A 19327-nucleotide genomic window follows, 5' to 3' on the forward strand; every position below is an offset into this window, starting at 1 on the left:
ATGACTGATGTCACAGGACTGCGGAGATTTTTCTGATCTGTTGTTTGTGGAACTTTTTAGAGTAATAGATTCAAACAGCATGGAAACAGACCCTTTGGTCCAACCTGTGCTATCTATCAATTTCTGTCAATGCTGTTTTACACATGATTAGCCTCTTTTCTATCTTTACCAGGTTCACACCTTAGTTTTTGGTGTGCCTTTTGTTGTTCTGAATCTGCTCACCAACCCAAGTTGATTGCTTGTCATAATGGTAAGAATAGAGAGGTGGATATGCTCTTCATGGAGTTGCAGATTGTTTGGGAGTACAATTCTGTTGTTGCTGTTGGCTCATCGTGCTTCATGGATGCCCAGTCCTGAGTTGTTGGATCTCTTCAGTCTCACATACATCAAAACGAATGTGGCATTCGGCTAAATTATTCCTCATTCTTTGTTTTAATGTTTATTTCTCACATCCATCTCAGTGAAAAATCTTCAATTATTTTTCTGCATTAAAGCAATCAATGAAAGTACATTACATTGGTGCTTTTCTTGTAAAATAAGCAAGAATGGGTTTGAGCTCAAATGCGATGTCAAGATTAGAGTGGTGCAGGAAAAGCACAGCAGGTCAGACAGCACCCGACGAGCAGGAAAATCAATGTTTTGGGCAAAACCCCTCTATTCCTGACAAAGGGCTTTTGCCCAAACCGTCGATTTTCCTGCTTTTTGGATGCTGCTTGACTTTCCAGCACCATTCTAATCCTGACTCGAATGTCCGGCCTCTGCAGTTACCCACTTCTGCCTCAGATGTGATGTGCCTATCCTTCAGTTTCATTCATTAATGTGCAAAAATGGATGTCACTGGAAACGCTTACACTTATTAACCATCATTAATTGCCCTTGAAAAGGTCATGGTAAGGCAACATATACAAATGCCTTCTATTCCTGATGAAGGGCTTTTGCCTGAAACTTTGATTTTCCTGCTTCTCGGATGCTGCCTGACCTGCTGTGCTTTTCCAGCACCACTCTAATCTAGAATCTGGTTTCCAGCATCTGCAGTCCTTGTTTTTACCTTTCCATGTTAATTGTTGATGGGTAAAAGACCCTGGTGGGGAAATAATATCAACACCACTCAAATACCACCTTATGATTGTCATCAGTAAGAGAGAATATAACCATCTCCCCCTGATTGTGGGATACTGACAGCCTTTTGTGATCATTGAGCAGAAATACAATTGATCCAGTCATATAAATATGGTACTGTGGCTACAAGAACATGCTTGACTAATACTGTCAATGATGCAACGTGTGGCAAGGATGAGGTCAGGCAGCTTGTTGGTTCTCTCACTGTTTGAATAATAATCTGTCAACATGAAGGTCAACTGTATAAATTTGGTGAAAGACTCGTGATGTATCAATTCTTGCAGAAACCTTATCTAACCCAAACCTCTCTATCCTTGGAAATTCTAGTAATAATGTTTTAAGCTATCTAGTTTTTGTTTCATGATTTTTAAAGTCCACTATAATTTTATTGTATAAGATTTAAATTCTGAGATTTCACTAGAAGTTTTCCAAATGGGGGTTTGATAATTCCATTAAAGCTTCTTTGCAAATTACTCTTTCATTGAGACTAGTGTATTATTTGATCGACAAATAGCACTAGCAGAGCTAATCTGTTAAGTCACATTTGACTGAATAGACTAGTTAAAAGGGATTGAGAGTATATCCTTATTTTATCACAATTCAAAAAGACTCATTGAGTTGAGGTAAATAAAATGATAACAAAAGAGATTTCAATCCTCTCTTTTTCTTGAAAGCATCTGTATTGTAAAAAACAGGTCCATGCCTTAAAGTCACCTTATTCTTAGTATTGAGAGAGGGCAAAAGAATTATACAAAAAAAGAGATTCCCAAAATTATTTTACCTCCCAGCAATAATCTTCATGTGTCAACTAGTAGCAGTGAGTGATGAGTTTTTGTTCACTCATATGAAAGAATAATAACTCATGGGCATGACAGGTGAAAGTGAATTATGAGCATTTCATGTGAATGAAAGGATTCCTGTTACTCAACATCACGAATCAGATTTTAGCCTGACTTTACATTTCATATACAAATTTCGCAAATTTCAATTCAATGTTGTGCGCTCATTGTATATGGCTTACAGGCCAATAGTATTCTGATGTTTTTCTTTTGTGCTGTCCATTATGAAAAACTTTTGATTTATGTCTACGCAAACATGCAGCTGTTGGAAATGTGCCACACAGAGGGCTTCCAGATCATTGCAATTTGCGTCCCCTGTAAACCTAACCACAGTCATGGCTGAGTTACAATCGTAAAGGAATCACACTGCTTACTGCAAAGGAACCTAGAAAGGAACACTGTTTATGAACTCTACATCTGCTAATTTACATACCTCAAATGGACACACGTCACTAATGTGTGTGAGAAAACATTCAATTAAGGGCGTGGAGGCTATAAGTATTGACCGCGGTACAATCTGTTCATGAGGAGAAAAAGAAACGTGGAACTTGAAGATAAAGAGGAAGAGAAATGGACTTGGCTGTTCAGAAAAATTTCAAATATAGAAAAGTCAGACTGCAGCAGATAGGAAAATTCATTGAGTACAAACTGAATTCAAGTTCAAAGGTGAAAGAAGAATGAAGGAAGCATTGCAAGTACTTCCATGATACAAAACAATGAAGTATGCTGTGTAGAAAAAAAACCAAAAACAAAGCTGAAGAAAAGGCAAGAAGGAGGATCATTAATCTATTGTCTCGACTTGTATTATTTATTATTTGACCTTGTTCTCATCTGGTTGTTAACATGGATTTCTTCAAATGCTATATATATATATATATACACACACATTAATAGAGATTTCCAAAATGGAAAACATTCTAGATGATAGATGATTTGAATAGAACACAATTTTTAATTTTAAAAAAAAATCAGTTATTTAAAGCACATACATGGAACAAAAAAGAGCCAGCTGAAATACACTTTAATCTTCAAACATTAGGATCCAACCACAAGCAAAGTCTACAGTTAGCAATTTGACTTTAATTGCTGTTTATGAAAGTGCCAAAGATTCCAGAATATTTTCTAGTCTTTATTCCATTCATGTGTTTATTTATTTACATATCAAAATAAACTATTACATTACTGACTGATATTGCCTCACAATGCAGCACAGCAAATACAGTTTTAGTTCAGGAATAGCATTGAAAACCTTGAAATTAAGCAAATACTTTCAATTAAGTTGATGCTTCAATACAATGCAATTTGTTTTATGGTGGGGATGTGGCTTATATTGAACAAAAACATATGAAGCTTTAAGTCATGTCCTATTTTGAAAGGAGAGGCTAAACATTAGAAAATTAGGAACCATCATGGTAATAAAAATGTATTTATTTATTCACTGTAGCCCGGGTTCAGAAAAATCTTTGAAAATGGGAATGGTTCTTTGAATATTTTTATGATAATATGTGTCATTTGTTTCATGGACTGCACCTCCAATTGTTTGTGATGTGTCATATGAAACTTGAAAGTAGTTTGGGTTTCAGCACCCTGCAGAACTGAAGAGTTCACACAAGCAGAAAGATGCATTTTACACACAGGAAAAATGTTTTTGATTCATTTTCTATTTGAGATTTACTTATCTCTTTTGCTCCTCAATGCATCTGTGGAGTTACTGGTTATATTGTCAGAATAAAAGATTTCAAGTGTGAAATTGATTCAAGATTTTCACAATGCCATCCACCAATAGCCTTAAAAAAAATGCTTTTCTTTCGGTGTATACACGTAAGTTAGATTAAATAGTGGTTAAATTGAAAATTTTAGTTCAAAATGTTCACAAATGTAAACATGTGTATGTATGCTTCCAATGTCCCCATTTGTGACCACACTCTCTATTTTTGCATCAATTGAAATGTTTTGAGCCATGAACATTTTTACAGTAAACTAAACCAAGTTCTGTCACTTATTAGTCAATAGGAAATGTATTTCTCTGAGGCTTTTTGGAATTTGTTAAATTTACATGTTTCTTCTATGCTAAGGAAAATTGAATGACACTGATGGATGGTGCTAGAAAACATGGAAACATCAGATGAGAGTAGCACACTGTATTTAACACTCTACCCAGCTCAACCGGAGAGAGGCTTGTGGTTGTGGAAGATGTAGCAAGCAGCATCTCAGAAATAGGAAATTTCAGCAACTGATTTGCTTGGGGTCTTTTTAATTGCACTTGCATCTGACTTCCAGGTTTCTATTAGAGAGCTGATGATGAGTAGCAGGGTAGTTCAGCTGAATGATGCGGATGGATCATGCAAGGGTTGGAACTGAAATATGGAGACATTGTCAGACAGTCAGAGGCGAGATCATTAGACAGGGCAAGAAGCTGTACAATCGACACATGCAACATCATGGTTCAGGATCGTGTCTTTGTACACTTTGGGGCAGCAAGGTGGCTCAGTGGTTAGCTCTGCTGCCTCACAGCACTAGGAACCCAGGTTCAATTCCTACCTTGCACAACTGTCTGTGTGGAGTTTGCAAATTCTCTCCGTGTTTGTGTGGGTTTCCTTCGGGTGCTCCGGTTTCCTCCCATAATCCAAAGATGTGCAGGTTAGGTAAATTGGCCATGCTAAATTGCCCATAGTGTTAAGTACATTAATCAAGGGTAAAGGGGTCTGGGTGTGATACTCTTTGGAGGGCTGGTGTGGACTTGTTGGGCCAAAGGACCTGTTTCCACACTGTAGTGAATCTATTCTAATTAAGCTGTGAGCTGCAGCCTTAAGATCATGTGATGATGCAGTCTCTTTAACAAGGTTATGCTGTCCTTTCTTTCAAGAGGGGTCATAAAGGCAGAGGTTCCAATGTGTCTGGAAATATCTACCTGAAAGAACTTTTAAGTTTCTTTTACAAACACTTGTACAATAAAAAAGTGGAGGGGTCAATTCTACCAGTTCAGGATTTTTCTAGTTTGGTTTGGTTTTAGCAAGCAGTCCGTTTGAGGGTAGGGTTCAAAAAAAGCTGCTGGAGGAGAAATGTTTCCTGATTCAACAGAAGTCTTCTGGCTTTCTCTCTCTCTTGTAAAAATCTGTGTTCTAATTTACCTTTTTGCCAAGGGCTGTGTTACAGGATGTTGCAGGAAATTGGAACGGCTCTTTGTTAAGTTGCATTTTTGTATCAGTTGGGTTTTTATAAAAGTTATGTTATTCAAAATTTAGTTTTCTTTTGTTCGTGTGTAAATCAATCTGTTTTGTTTAAAACCGAGTGGCTTGACCAGTTGCATCACTCCTGGAATATTCATCTTACACTTACTTAAAACAAATAGAATAGTTCGCGTCTGGGCTACCTTCTTAATATGTTTTGAGGGGGGTCTGGCTTGGTCCATAAGAACATAAAATTTAGGAGCAAAACTAAGCCCATTAAATCTCCTCCATTTGATCATGACTGATATGTTTCTCAGTCCCATTCTCCTGCCTTCTCCCCATAACCCTTGATCGCTTTACTCATCAAGGACCTATCTATCTCTGTCTTAAATGCACTCAATGTCTTGGTCACTGCTATCCTCCGTAACAATGAATTCCAGAGATTAACCACCCTCTGGATGAAGAAATTCCTCCTCATTTCAGTTCTAAAAGATCATCCGTCCACTTTTAGGCTGTGTCTCTCCTACTAGTGGGAATATCTTCTCCATGTCCACACTATTCAGGCATCTCAGCATTCTGTAAGTTTCAATCAAATCACCCCTTATCCTTCTATACTCCATCGAGTGCAGACCCAAAGTCCTCAACCATGCCTCATTGGACAAGCCCTTCATTTCGGGGATCATTCTTGTGAACCTCCTCTGGATCTCTTCCAATGCCAGGACATCCTTCTTTTCTTATTGAGTCCCAAGACTGCTCGTAATATTCCAAATCTGATCTGACAAGACCCTTATACAGCTTCAGCAGTACATCTCTACTCTTGTATTCTAGCCCTCTTGAAATGAATGTGAAGGCAATTTTATTTGCCTTCCTAACTGCCTTTAGATGGGGTGAATTTTGTTTGGTTCTGCATTAGTGCAAGACCCTCATTTGCAACTGCACAGATCAAAAAAATCATAACTCTGTAAACTAGATCAGTGGGCCATCTAGGATTTTGATGAGCAAAGTCTGTTTTCTTAGGCAGTCAAACTTAAGGATGGAAAAAGAATGGGAACATTGAGAAATAACGAGTGGGAATAAAGTTAGAGAATCAAGAGAGATAAAATGAGGGAAAAAAGTTTGAATTTCGACACAGGAAATGTAAAATGCCTCTAAGAGCACACATTATCTGTAACAATGAGGTTCCAAAGTTCCAGTTGTCCATTTCCTGGTTCTCCAAGGTTGAATCACGTACAAGGACCATAAATCTACCCAATAAAAGAATCCTTACATTGGGAAACAGTGGCCGTCACTTTCAGCAAATTCATATTTATGTCATTGATCTAGTTATTTATTGAAAGTCACACAGAAATTGTCAGCAATACACAAAATAAAGCAAAGTAGCAAAAAAGATATATAACAAGCTGATGGGATTCATAATGCATGTCCAACTCTTGTTTTCCAAAGATTGCAGAAAACTAATACTGTCGTAATGTCATAATGTCACCATGACCTTTTCACAAAATTCTGCAAATGTGACAAATTTCTGGTTAAAGCAACATAAATAAAATAATATCACAACACATAGAACTTGTTGGAACTAATATTTTTGCATCAGAATGAAACAAGAATAGACACGGATTTGCCTTGCGGAAGAAACCAAAAAAAAATCAAATCATTGACCCAAGACTATCACCAATGGAAAACAGGGGAAATACTCTCTTCTGGCTGGAGTCTTACCTAGTATGAAGGAAGATGGTTGTGGTGAGAGATCAGTCATCTCAGCTCTAGGAAATCTCTGCAGGAGTTCTTCAGGTTAGTGTCCTAGGCCCAGACATCTACAAATGCTTCAGCAATTATCTCCCTTCCATCATAAGTCCAAAAGTAGATGGTCTCAGATGATTGTACAATGTTCTGCAGCACTTCCAAGTCCTCAGATACAGGACCAGTCTATGTACAAATGCAACAAGTGGCAAGTAACATTCATACCACAGTACTGTCAGATAATGACAGTCCCCAGCAAGAAAGAACTTAACCATTGCACTTGACATTCAATGGCATTAGAATTACTGAATCCCCCATTATCACTATCCTGGGGTTACCATTGTGCACATGTTAAGTGGATCAGTTATATAAGTATTATGACTACAAGGGTAGATCAGAGGCTAGGAATCTTGCAATAAGTAACTCAACTTCTGACTCACAAGAGCATGTCCAGCATCTGCAAGGCACAGTCAAAAGCAAAATGGAATATTCCTCACTTATCTGGATGAGTGTAGCTCCAAAAATACTCAAGAAATGGACACTATCTAAGACAATAGCAGTCCACTTGATTGGCACTGCATCCATAGCCATCAACTCCCTCTACCATCAACAATCAGTGGCAGGAGTGCATAACATCGACAAAATGTCACTGCAGAATTTCACCAAGGCTCCCTAGAAGGACAAGAGAGCAGATGTATAGGAATGTCAATACCTGAAAATTGCCCTTCAAGCTACACACCAGCCTGACTTGAAAATATAGTATTGTTCCTTCAGTGTCACTGAGTCACAATCCTGGAACTCACTCCCTAACAGAATTGCGTCAACCTACAGCAAATGATCTGCAGCGGGTCAAGAAGACAGCTGATCAACACTTTCTCAAAGGCAACTAAAGATGGGTAATAAATGCTGATGCTCACATCCCATGAATGAATAAAAAATAGCTAATTGATGATAAATCTAGCCAAAAAATGGCAATAGAGCTTGCAAAGTTATTCATAAATTAGTGCAAAGATATCAATTCTGTTTTTAAAGTTTTACTTTAAAGGCTGCTGCAGTTGGTACAATTACAATATACTTGTTTATTTATTCTTTAATGTGATGTCACAGGAAAAAAATAATATTTATTTTTCACCCTTAAGTGCTCCTGAGAAGGTGATGCAATGTCACCTTCAACTGCTGCAGTCTATCAGCTGTAAACATATCAGAGCTACTGTAAAGGAAGTTCCATGGTCTTGACCAAGAGACATTGATGGAGCAATGATATTGATTCAAGTTGGGTGTCTGACTTGATGGGGAACTTGTGGTATAACCACATGTCTGTTGGCCTTGTCGGTCTCGGTAGGAAAAGTCGCAGGTTTGGAAAGTGATATTGAAGGAACCTCATGAATTGCCACATTATTTCTTAAAGATGGTACACACTAGTGATGGCATGGAATGTTGAAGGTGATGGATGAAGTGCCATTTAAATGGATTGTCTTCACCTGGATATCACTGAGTTGCTTGAGTGTTGTTGGAGCTGAACTCATTAAGGGCGGCACGGTGGCACAGTGGTTAGCACTGATGCCTCACAGCGCCAGAGACCTGGGTTCAATTCCCACCTCAGGCGACTGATTGTGTGGAGTTTGCACATTCTCCCCGTGTCTGCGTGGGTTTCCTCCGGGTGTTCCGGTTTCCTCCCACAGTCCAAAGATGTGCAGGTTAGGTGAATTGGCCATGCTAAATTGCCCGTAGTGTTAGGTGTAGGGGTATGGGTGGGTTGCGCTTCAGCGGGTCGGTGTGGACTTGTTGGGCCGAAGGGCCTGTTTCCACACTGTAGGTAATCTAATCATCTAGGCAAAGGGAGAATGTTCCGTCATATGGGCCTGTTTCCACACTGTAAATAATCTAATCTAATCTATATCCCTGAATTGTACATTATGGATGGTAGATAGACTTTAAGGAATTAGGAGATGATTAGCTCACTGCAAGATTCACATGTGTGATTAAACCAGTTCAACTTCTTGTCTATAGTAATACCCAAAATGTTGATTGTGGGGATTCAATGATGGCAGTGCTGTTGAATGTTAAGAGAGACAATTACTGCCATTTGAGTGTCATGCATTTTATGTGCTACATATCAGCCCAAGCCTGATTGCATCTTCAGAACCATTACCTTTTACAGTAGTCCCCACTTCTAACCTTACAATGGACAGAGGCCATTCATGAGGGAATCAAAAATGCTCTCCTGAATAACTCTTGCTATGATATTCTAGTAATGTGCAATTCGCTGCATAAATGTAAAATGTATAAATGTTTCTTCAATGATCACAAATTTACAAGTAACTATTTTGACAATTCAGCATCCAAATTGTCAAGTACATTAACCACGTAGGCACATCAACTCTTTGGGGTCTTATAAGATATGACAGCCAAGGATCAATGCAGATGATTAGCCATCATCATAGTTTTTCAAAGATGGTGAGCTGAAATTCATTTTCAAATAGAATAACATGTACGTTAAAAATCAAATCAGTTCTCAATCAGTATTAAGAAAAAAAATTATCATGGCAGACAGTGATGTGATGTAGCACTAAAGGTTACTCCAGGGAAACTTTCCAAATTGTCTCCAGATTTCAAACCAAAAGTCTCAGCCACCATTGAAATCAAATTAGAAATGTATGCCATTGCAAATCATTTTTAGGGCCAATATAAATTTATTGCCTATAAATGGTCTTTATGAGACAGTTGTACTTTCTTTTCCTTAAATTAGAATATTAAATATCACTATAATTTGCATTCAATTTAAGAGGCTGTCAAAGGCAAAAATGAGATTCATGTTAAAGAACTTTAAAAAGTCTGGTTGAATTTTCCAGACGTTAGTGTGTTTCTGATGCTTAATGTAATTCCTGATATAGCAGGCACAACGTGTTTTGAATACATTGCTTTTAGTGGGAAAGGGTTATCACTTTTCAAATTTATAGTGTCTGAAACGAATTTGCCAACTGACTATTTAAGCTCAGAAGGTGTGTGGAATTAGAGGATATTTAATTAAGGCAGACCCAGTATCTGGTCAATTCAAGGGCCTGCACTTACCACCTCCAAATCTAGGCAAGAGTTCTTATGGCTATTATATCTACCACAGGGACTACCATCCTTACAACTGAGAGGCAGGGTAGATGGGCAAGTATACAAAACAGCTGGGAACTTCCAAAATAGCAACAAGTGATTACAGAGGGAAAAGATTTTACCTTGGACACAGACCACAAACTGGATGCACACTGATCAACACTGTTTGTTTTGGATTTCCAGCATCTACAGTTCTTTTGTTCATTTGTATTTCTTTTGGGTAAGGTTTATCTCATGAACTTCCACTCATAAATATTTGCATATCATTAACTGAAAATTGACCACAAATTAGTTTATCTCATTTGTGTTTTAGAACCTTTTGAAAAAAACTATTTTTTAAAATTTTGTAATGACCATCTTTGGAGAGTAGATCAGCTCCCCAAAATAGATTTTGATTTCTTTTAAGCACAGTTATACCACACTTAAATTGCAATGCTCACTCATTCAAATGAAAGATCCAACTACAGAATTTTGTTGAGTGAAAGGAAAGGAAATTTTATTACTTATTCACTCTGAGAGAAACGAATAAAGCATCATCAAGACACAAACAAACATAGATATTGAGTGAAATCTTACAGGGGTCTGAGGGATGTGGGCTTTGCTGAGACTTGTGGCAGAGTGATGTCTTATGGACCAGATCAAACCCACAAAGAATATATTAAGAAGACAGTCTAGGCTCTAACTTTTTCTTATTTAAACGTAAATGTAAGGCATTGCATTCTAGATGCAATTGGTTGAATTACTCAACTTCAAACAGAACACATTTTGTTTTTACACTACAGTTAAAATATGGACAAAGCGAAAAGAAAAGGAATGAATTGGCTTAATTGTAAATCTATTGAAATGCCTAACAATTTTATAGACCAGGCCAGACCCCTTCAAAATATGTTAAGAATGTAGCCGAGACCCTAGCTTTTTCTTATTTTAAAGGTAAATGTGAAATGCCATGTTCCAGATGTGTTGCTACTGATCAAACTAGTTGATGTTAAGCAAAACGCAATTTATTAACCATTTGGATACAGAACTGGCTCAATGATAGAAGACAGAAGGTAGTGGTGGAGGGTTGTTTTTTGGACTGGAGGCCTGTGACCAGTGGAGTGCCACAAGGATCGGTGCAGGGTTCACTACTTGTTGTCATTTACATAAATGATTTGAATGTGAGCATAAGAGGTATAGTTTGCAAGTTTGCATATGACACCAAGATTGAAGGTGTAGTAAACAGTGAAGAAGGTTACCTCAGTTTACAACAGGATCTTGATCAGATGGGCCAATGGGCTGAGAAGTGGCAGATGGAGTTTAATTTAGGTAAAAGTGAGGTTCTGGATTTTGGGAAAGCAAACCCTAGCAGGACTTAGTTGGACCAAGGGGTCTGTTTCTGTGCTGTACATCTCTATGACTCTATGATGATAGTTAAAAGACAAACAAAAGAGAAAGGAATTTAGAATAACAATTCTTGAAAAACTTAACTGAATATTAGGTACTGTAACCATTACTAATTGACTGTTCCAATATAGTAACATCCCATTAACACACCCTGCCAGAAAAAGGAAAGTTCAGACACTGATTCTCAAATGCAGTTCTCTAATCCTGGAGGAAAAAAAAATCAAGAGAGGTTTCAGAGAGAATAGTAGCTGTAGGACATTCACTGAAGCTTCCAACTCTTTTGAGACACTAAAGGCTTCTGAATTTACTCAGAAAGAAACAAAACCCAGAAATCTGGATCTGTGACAGCTGGCCACACTCATTCAGGCTGTTAAAAAATAAACCCAAGGCCTCTCAAGTTGTTTACACAGGTTGTCTTCAGTAGCCAGTTCATTACCTTTGCCTTGCAACCTCTCTTTAATATATTTATAAACTATTACTAACTAACAGTTCCACTATAGTAACATCCCATAAATACATCCTTGGCAAAGGCAAATTCAGTGAAATAGATTGTCTCATATGTAATTATAGCAGCAGGAAGAAAGCCTCAGCTTTTAATTGTAACAGAGAGAGGAATAAAAACTTCCATGTCCAGCGTCAAGACCACAACAACTGCTAAAAGCTGAAACTAAAAATCCTGGTTCTGTGGGAGCTTGATCCCACCCATTCATGCTGCTTCTATTGTTCCAACTTTAAAGAAAAAAAAACACAAGACCTCACAAGGTGTTTACTTTATCGGCTTTGAGCAAACTGCTCAATACCTCTATCTGAATCTTTCATCACATAAAAAAAGGACAAAATATACTTCTTAAAGCCATAGTATCCTCACACAAGTGAGAATTCTGACAATACCTAAATTGACATTGAGAGCAATGCACTGCACTTTTAATGTTTTTGCATAGTGGTAAGATAAGTTTTTCAGTAAGTAGCAGTAAGTTGCTAATTCAGGTGAATTACAGGTTGTTAAATGCCTTCTTATAATGCTGTAAATCACCCCATTAATATACAGCTTTCCATTTTACCAAAAGCTCCAAAACAGCTAAAGATGCACAATTCTTGATGTGGAAGTGAGTGTGGGTAGCTGGTATCTCAACTCTCTGTTGACTGCAAACAACTTCCATTAGTGTATCAGTCATAAGATTGCAAAGCTTGCTATATGAGCACCAATCATATTCACCTCATGTTCCAGACACTGGTATCTGATGTACCACTCTTTAAAAACCATTATAGTAAATCTCTGATCCACTTACAGTACATTTCTGAACTCAAATGTTGCACCAACAATTATATTTGCAATAAAAACAAAATGTTATAAATTGTGAAAATCTGATAAAAAACAGAATCTGCTGTTCTCCCAAAGAAAAATCATCCTGGACTCAAAATATTAACAAGGCGAAAGTGAGTATTGCCGATGCTGGAGATTAGAATCAACATTAGAGTGGTGCTGGAAAAGCACAGCAAGTCAGGCAGCAGAGGCCACGAAGGTTTAGTAGCATTGGGAGGTTTGTGTGAGTGATAGCAAATGACGGAAAATATTGAAGAAGATAAAGATCTGATTTGCAATGCTTTTTAAGTACTAATTTTGTCTCAGTTCAATATGTTTATTTGTAATCCAGAGTTATGATCCACAGCCATGACAATATGATGCGTGCCAAGAAAGTGAGATAGAATTTTAGTTTTTATTTTGTCTCCTGTGATTGGTACAGGTTGTGTATCAGTAAAGATGTTGTTGAGGGCATAAGGTTCAAATCTTTATTTCTCACAATTTTAAGGCAACAATTTCAACAATGATATGTTTATGTTCTTCTTTTTTCTTCTGTATGCAATAAACAATGATGTGTTTTTCACAAAAGTATATTGGCAGTCTTATATGTATATGTTCATCCTAGCTGAATGAGGCCGAGATCTGACTAGCTGGGACCTTTTTTTTAAGGCCCCTATTTGAAGGAGAAAGGCTGCTCAACCAAGCCTCTTTAATTCCACATCAATGCACTGATTACACTCAGTGAGATAGCACATATGTTCGGTCCATGACATGACTCTGTGAAATTTATTGGTGACTTTGCTTAGCCGAGGTAATTACATATTAATTAGAGAAATGCATGACAAACTTCAAACAAATCTAATTAAAACAAGAAAATTCACTGCTAAATTAGTTACAGTGTGAGATACTACAATGTGCTAATTATTCATGTATTCATCTGAATTCCTCTCAATTTCAATCACCTGCATTTTTATAATGTAAGGTCAAGGCTAATAGATCAGGTTAAGTCAGCTCTGAAACCTTATTTGAGTAATCTTTGTTATAATGACAAATTTTAAACATCATAATGTAATCACAATCAATGAGGTGTTCACTGAAGTAGTGAAATTTTGCCCTAACAAACAACCTTCCATTCTAATAAGGCTTTACTATTTGTTCATGAGTATCTAAGCAGGGATTCCTTCTCTGCATTGTTGCATACAATAACTTTGTTTAGCTATATTCAAGTCATATTAGTAAACATAACAGCCTAGATTCTGCAGTTTGGATGACAATGAAATTATCAGCATTCACCAGTCATACTGTGAAAAAATGGCAACAATTTCTGGTGTTCACAATGAGCAAATATACCAGGAAATCCAGATGTTCCAGATTTCATGTTCCCCTGCAGGGCACTCTGTTGAAATGTATTAGCGTATATGGATAAATTGAAATAGTTTATCACCATGTCAACCTTTACAACACATGGAAAGGCCTTTACTCTTCTAAAGCCACATCAGAGTCAACTTTCCAGGGTGTCAGAGTGTCTGACACTCCTGTTTATATCTGTCAGCCAATGGTCTCTGACTGGCTGAGCTTAGCAGCCCCAAACAGGGAACTCATATGCTATGATGTCCAAATGGCTACATAAATATTACCGTATATACTCATGTATAGATCAATTTTTGAAGATTGTTTTTAAAGCTGAAATTAGGGGGTTGGCTTATACATGAGGTATTGTTTTTAAGGGGATGAAATTCATGCTTGTCATGAGTCAAAAAATGGACAAACAAGAGCCAGATATCAATATAAATAATAAACAACAAAAGGAAAAATAATTATAGCCATTATTAAATATTTATCTACAAAATAACTGTCTCCATTCTGCCTGATATGTTTGAACAGTACTATTGTACTGCATTCCAGTTAACAGTACCATAAAGTGCATGTAGGTCTACACATATGTATAAACGTTAATAGTCTTACCACCAGGTGGTCAGGCCATGTACTTGGGTATTTGTACAACACACAATTCATGAAATATAAACAGAGCAGTAGTAAAAACAAAAAAAAAAGACTGACAGTATTTTATTAAAGAAACTACATGAAGCTGTTAATAATATACGATGAACACCTTACATCAGAAAACTGATATTCACAGCAAAAAGCTCTTTTCACTATATATTACAAATACAATGGGATAGGTGCTTAAAACAAAAGTTAACGGTACATGCAAAAGTCCATTAGAATCTTTCAAATTCCCTGTCCTCATCAGCTGCACCACTGAATGATTCATTCCAGTCGTCTGGGTCAAGCGTACTGTCGCATGGATCATCTTCCTCTGCCCTCTCAAGGGGATCATCAATTGATTTCTCATTACATCTAGTCAGTAATCTTTTCTTATGGATGTGGCACTTGTTCATCTTTTCTTGGTTGGTATACTTCGGTGTTGACATAGCCTTTAACAGTGTGGCTTTTTTCCTCCAGTCTCGAACAATCTTTCAGAAACACAGAACTCCCTTGCAGCTATGCTACTGTTGTTCTTCTCTGCAATTTCAATAACTGCTAGTTTAAACTGTGCTGTACACTTGTTTCTTCATGATGCCATTCTTTTTTAGAAAAAATCGAGGGAGTTTTACAATAAGTTCAGAGCACAACTATACACGAGACCTACTACTAAGAAATTGAGGCAACAGTGGGAAGACAAGGTTGAGGCTGCCATAAGGTACCGTAGATATTTGCATACATAGGTCAAATACATGTATGCAGTTTATGTATATATAGTATATAGTGGGCGGCATGGTGGTTAGCACTGCTGCCTCACAGCGCCAGAGACCCGGGTTCAATTCTTGACTCAGGCGACTGACTGTGTGGAGTTTGCACATTCTCCCCATGTCTGTGTGGTTTTCCTCCGGGTGCTCCAGTTTCCTCCTACAGTCCAAAGATGTGCAGGTCAGGTGAATTGGCCATGCTAAATTGCCCATAGTGTTGGTAAAGTGGCAAATGTAGAGGAATGGGTCGGTTGCGCTTCGACGGGTCAGTGTGGACTTGTTGGGCCGAAGGACTTGTTTCTACACTGTAAGCAATCTATAGCTATCAACATTCAATTTAACGATTTGAAAATTGCGCTGCACAAATATATACTGGTGTGTGTAGCATGTGATGATGCAGGTATTGCATTTGAATAAAAAATGTGCAAATTGTGCGCTTTGCGGCTGCATATATGGTCAGGAAGAGACCCCTGGAAAATTAGGGTCAACTTATGCACAAGGTATGTGAAAAATACCAGATTTTCTGGCCACAAAAATGGGTCTACTTATACATGAGATAGACTTATACATGAGTGTGTACAGTAAACGGAGACCACTGAAGTTATGTTAAAAGTAATCTCATCTTGAATGAGCTAAAACTTTCAATTTGTAAACAAGTGTAACACGTTCATAATTTCCACAAGTAACCTCTTTGTCCCTGAAGAGCGAACTGAATATTTGTGGAATGTCAGGTTTTTTACCATGCTAAAATTTGCTTAAATTTTACATTTTGAAATCTTAATCATATTGCAGATTCTATATAATCCCAAGTGTACATCCCAATCTTTATTCCATGTTCAATAAAATGATTTTTTAAAATAAAATGAATGATAAGATTTGCTTGTTATTTCCTGGTTTGCAGTCTGGGTGAATTCTTCAACCTGATTGGTTACTTAGCCTGTTTGCTGACATATACTGCTAGTGAATACCCAGGATCCCTCAGCACTGGCACCAAGATAAAAATAAAGTTCAGAAAAGTGAAATCCATTTCACAGAGCTTACCCGGCCTTTGTGAGCAGCTGCATTTGAGGTCGGCAGGGAGCGCTATTATTTTATCATTTGCAAAATTCAGGACAATAAGATGTCATTGTTTGAAAATCATTCTTGAACAATTTTCTTATTCACTTGTTGAATTGGGCAATGACGGTTTGCCAGTATTTATTGCTTGTCCATAGTTGGTCTTGAGAAGGTGATGGTGAGCTGTCTTCTTAAATCTGGGATGTTGACTCACAATCTAGGCAAGTAGGCAGTATACTATGACACTCCTGATCTGAGCCTTGGAGATGGCGGATAGGCTTTGGTGAATCAGGAGGTGAGTGACTTGTTACAGCATTCCTAAGCTCTGACCTACTCTTGTAGCCATTGTTAGGTTGCAGGTCTATTTGAATTTCTGGTCAATGGTAACACCAAAGTTTTTAATAGGGGGGGATTCAGTGATAATAAAGCCACTGACTACCAAGAGGCAGTATTAAGGTTGTCTATATTTGAAGATAGTCATTGGCTTTTACAGGCAACCACGCAGATAAATAATCACTGATTAGATACTCATTGGTATATAGCAGACCCTTGTCACTTGTCAGCCCAACTTAAAAAGTGTTGCGCTGGAAAAGCACATCAGGTTAGGCAGCAGCCAAGTAGCAAGAGAATCGATATTTCGGACATAAACCTTCATGCCCAAAATGTCGACTTTCCTGCTCCTCAGATGCTGCCTGACCCGCTGTGCTTTTCCAGCACCACACTTTTCGACTCTAACTCTCCAATATCTGCAGTCCACACTTTCTCTCACTTGTCAGCTCAAGCCTGGAGGTTGTCTAAATCGTGTTGCATTTCAACATGGAGAAAGTGAGGACTGTAGATGCTGGAGATCAGAGTTTAAAAATGTGTTGCTGGAAAAGCGCAGCAGGTCAGGCAGCATTAAAGGAACAGGAGAATCGATGTTTTGGGCATAAGCCCTTCTTCAGGAATTTCAACATGGACTACTTCAGTGTCTGAGGAATTGTGAATAGCGCTGAACATTGTGCAATCATCAGCAAACATCCCAACTTCTGACCTCCTGATGGAGGGAAGATCATTGATGAAGCTGCTGAAGATGATTGGGCCTAGGACACTACCCTGGAGCTGAGATGACTGACCATTAGCAACCACAAAACCATCTTTCTATGTGCCAGGTATGAATGCAACCAGTATCTTTGCGATGGCTCCTTGATCTCAAACTCAATTGAATGTGACTTTGATGTCAAGGGCTGTCACTGTCAGCTCACCTCCGGAATTCAACTCTTTTGTTCCATGTTTGAACCAAGGTTGTAATGAGGTCAAGAGCAGAGTGGCCTGATAGAAACCAAAGTGGGAACCACTGAGCAGGTTATTGCTGAGTGAGTGCTGCTTGACAGCACAATTAATGGCACTTCCTATCACTTTACTGATGATTAAGAGTAGAGGAGTACGGCAGTAATTGGCGAGGTTGGATTCATTTTTCTTTTTGTGTATAGGACATACCTGGGCAATTTTCCACATGTTGGATACATGCCAGAGTTGCAACAGCACTGAAACAGCTTGGGTGTTCTAGAGCATAAGTCTTCAGTACTATTGCCGGAATGTTGTCAAGTCCATAACATTTGCAGGGTCCAGTGTCTACAGTACTCCAGTGTTTCTTGGTATCATGTGAAGTGAAATGAATTAGCTTAAGACTGTTCCTTGGGACCACTGGAGGAAGCTGAGGTTGACATGGATCATTTGCTTGGCACTTCGGACTGAAGATTAAGGATGGGGTTATTTGTGAAGCCTCATTTTCTAGTAAAATGTTGTAATTGTCCACCACCAATCATAACTGGGTGTGGCAGGACTGCAGAGCTGAGATCTGATCCGCTGCTGTGGGATCGCTTAGCTCTATCACTTGCTGCTTATGCAGTTTGTCATGCAAATAGTCCTGTTTGGTAGAGTAATCAGGTTGATGTGTCATTTTAGGTCAACCTGGTGCTGCTCCTAACATGCCCTCCTGCATTCTCCATTGAACCAGGGTTGATCCCCTGGCTTAATGGCAATGGTTGAGTGGGGGGATAGGCCAGGCCATGAAGTTGCAGATTGTGCTGGAGTTGATACCCCACAGTGCCTCATGGATACCCAGTCTTGAATTGCTAGATTTATTTAAAGCCTATCCCTTTTAACATGGAGATAGTGCCACACAACACAATGGAGGTTATTCTCAATGTGAAGGCGGGGCTTCATCTCTACAATGATGATGTGGTGGTCACTCTTATCGATACAGCCATGAAGTGATGCATCTGTGGCCATCAGATTGGTAAGGATGAGATCTTGGTGATGGACATTGAAATCTCCAACTTAGCCCTTGCCAACTTCAGCGCTTCCTCCAAGTGGTTTTCAACATGGAGGAGTACTGATTCATCAGTTGAGGGAAGTCAGTAGGTGTTAACCCGCTCATGTATAACCTGAAGCCATAAGATTTTGTGTGGTTTGGAGTCAATATTGAGGACTTCCAGGTCAACTCCCTCCCACTTGCGTAACATAGCTGGATCTGCCCTGCCAATGGGACAGGACATATCCAGGGATGATGATGGTAGTGTCTGGGATATTGTCTGTAAGATATGATGCTGCGAGTAAGACTATGTTAGGTGTTGCTTCTGTGAGACAGTCACCCCTACCACCCTCTCCTCCCCACCCTCCCCCCCCACCCCCCACACTATCCATCCCCAACCAATTCTGGATCTAGCTCCCAGAGTTACTAGGAGGACTACGCAGGGCTCTTTGTGCTATTGTCACTTCCAGTGCCTTGGTCAGTGCCATCCAGTTTCATTTCTTTCTTGAGACTTTGTAGTTATTGGTACAACTGAGTGACTTGCTAGGCTATGTCAGAGGACAGTT

The sequence above is a fragment of the Hemiscyllium ocellatum genome, chromosome 18 (genome assembly GCF_020745735.1).
Source record: "Hemiscyllium ocellatum isolate sHemOce1 chromosome 18, sHemOce1.pat.X.cur, whole genome shotgun sequence".
Lineage (NCBI taxonomy): Eukaryota > Metazoa > Chordata > Chondrichthyes > Orectolobiformes > Hemiscylliidae > Hemiscyllium > Hemiscyllium ocellatum.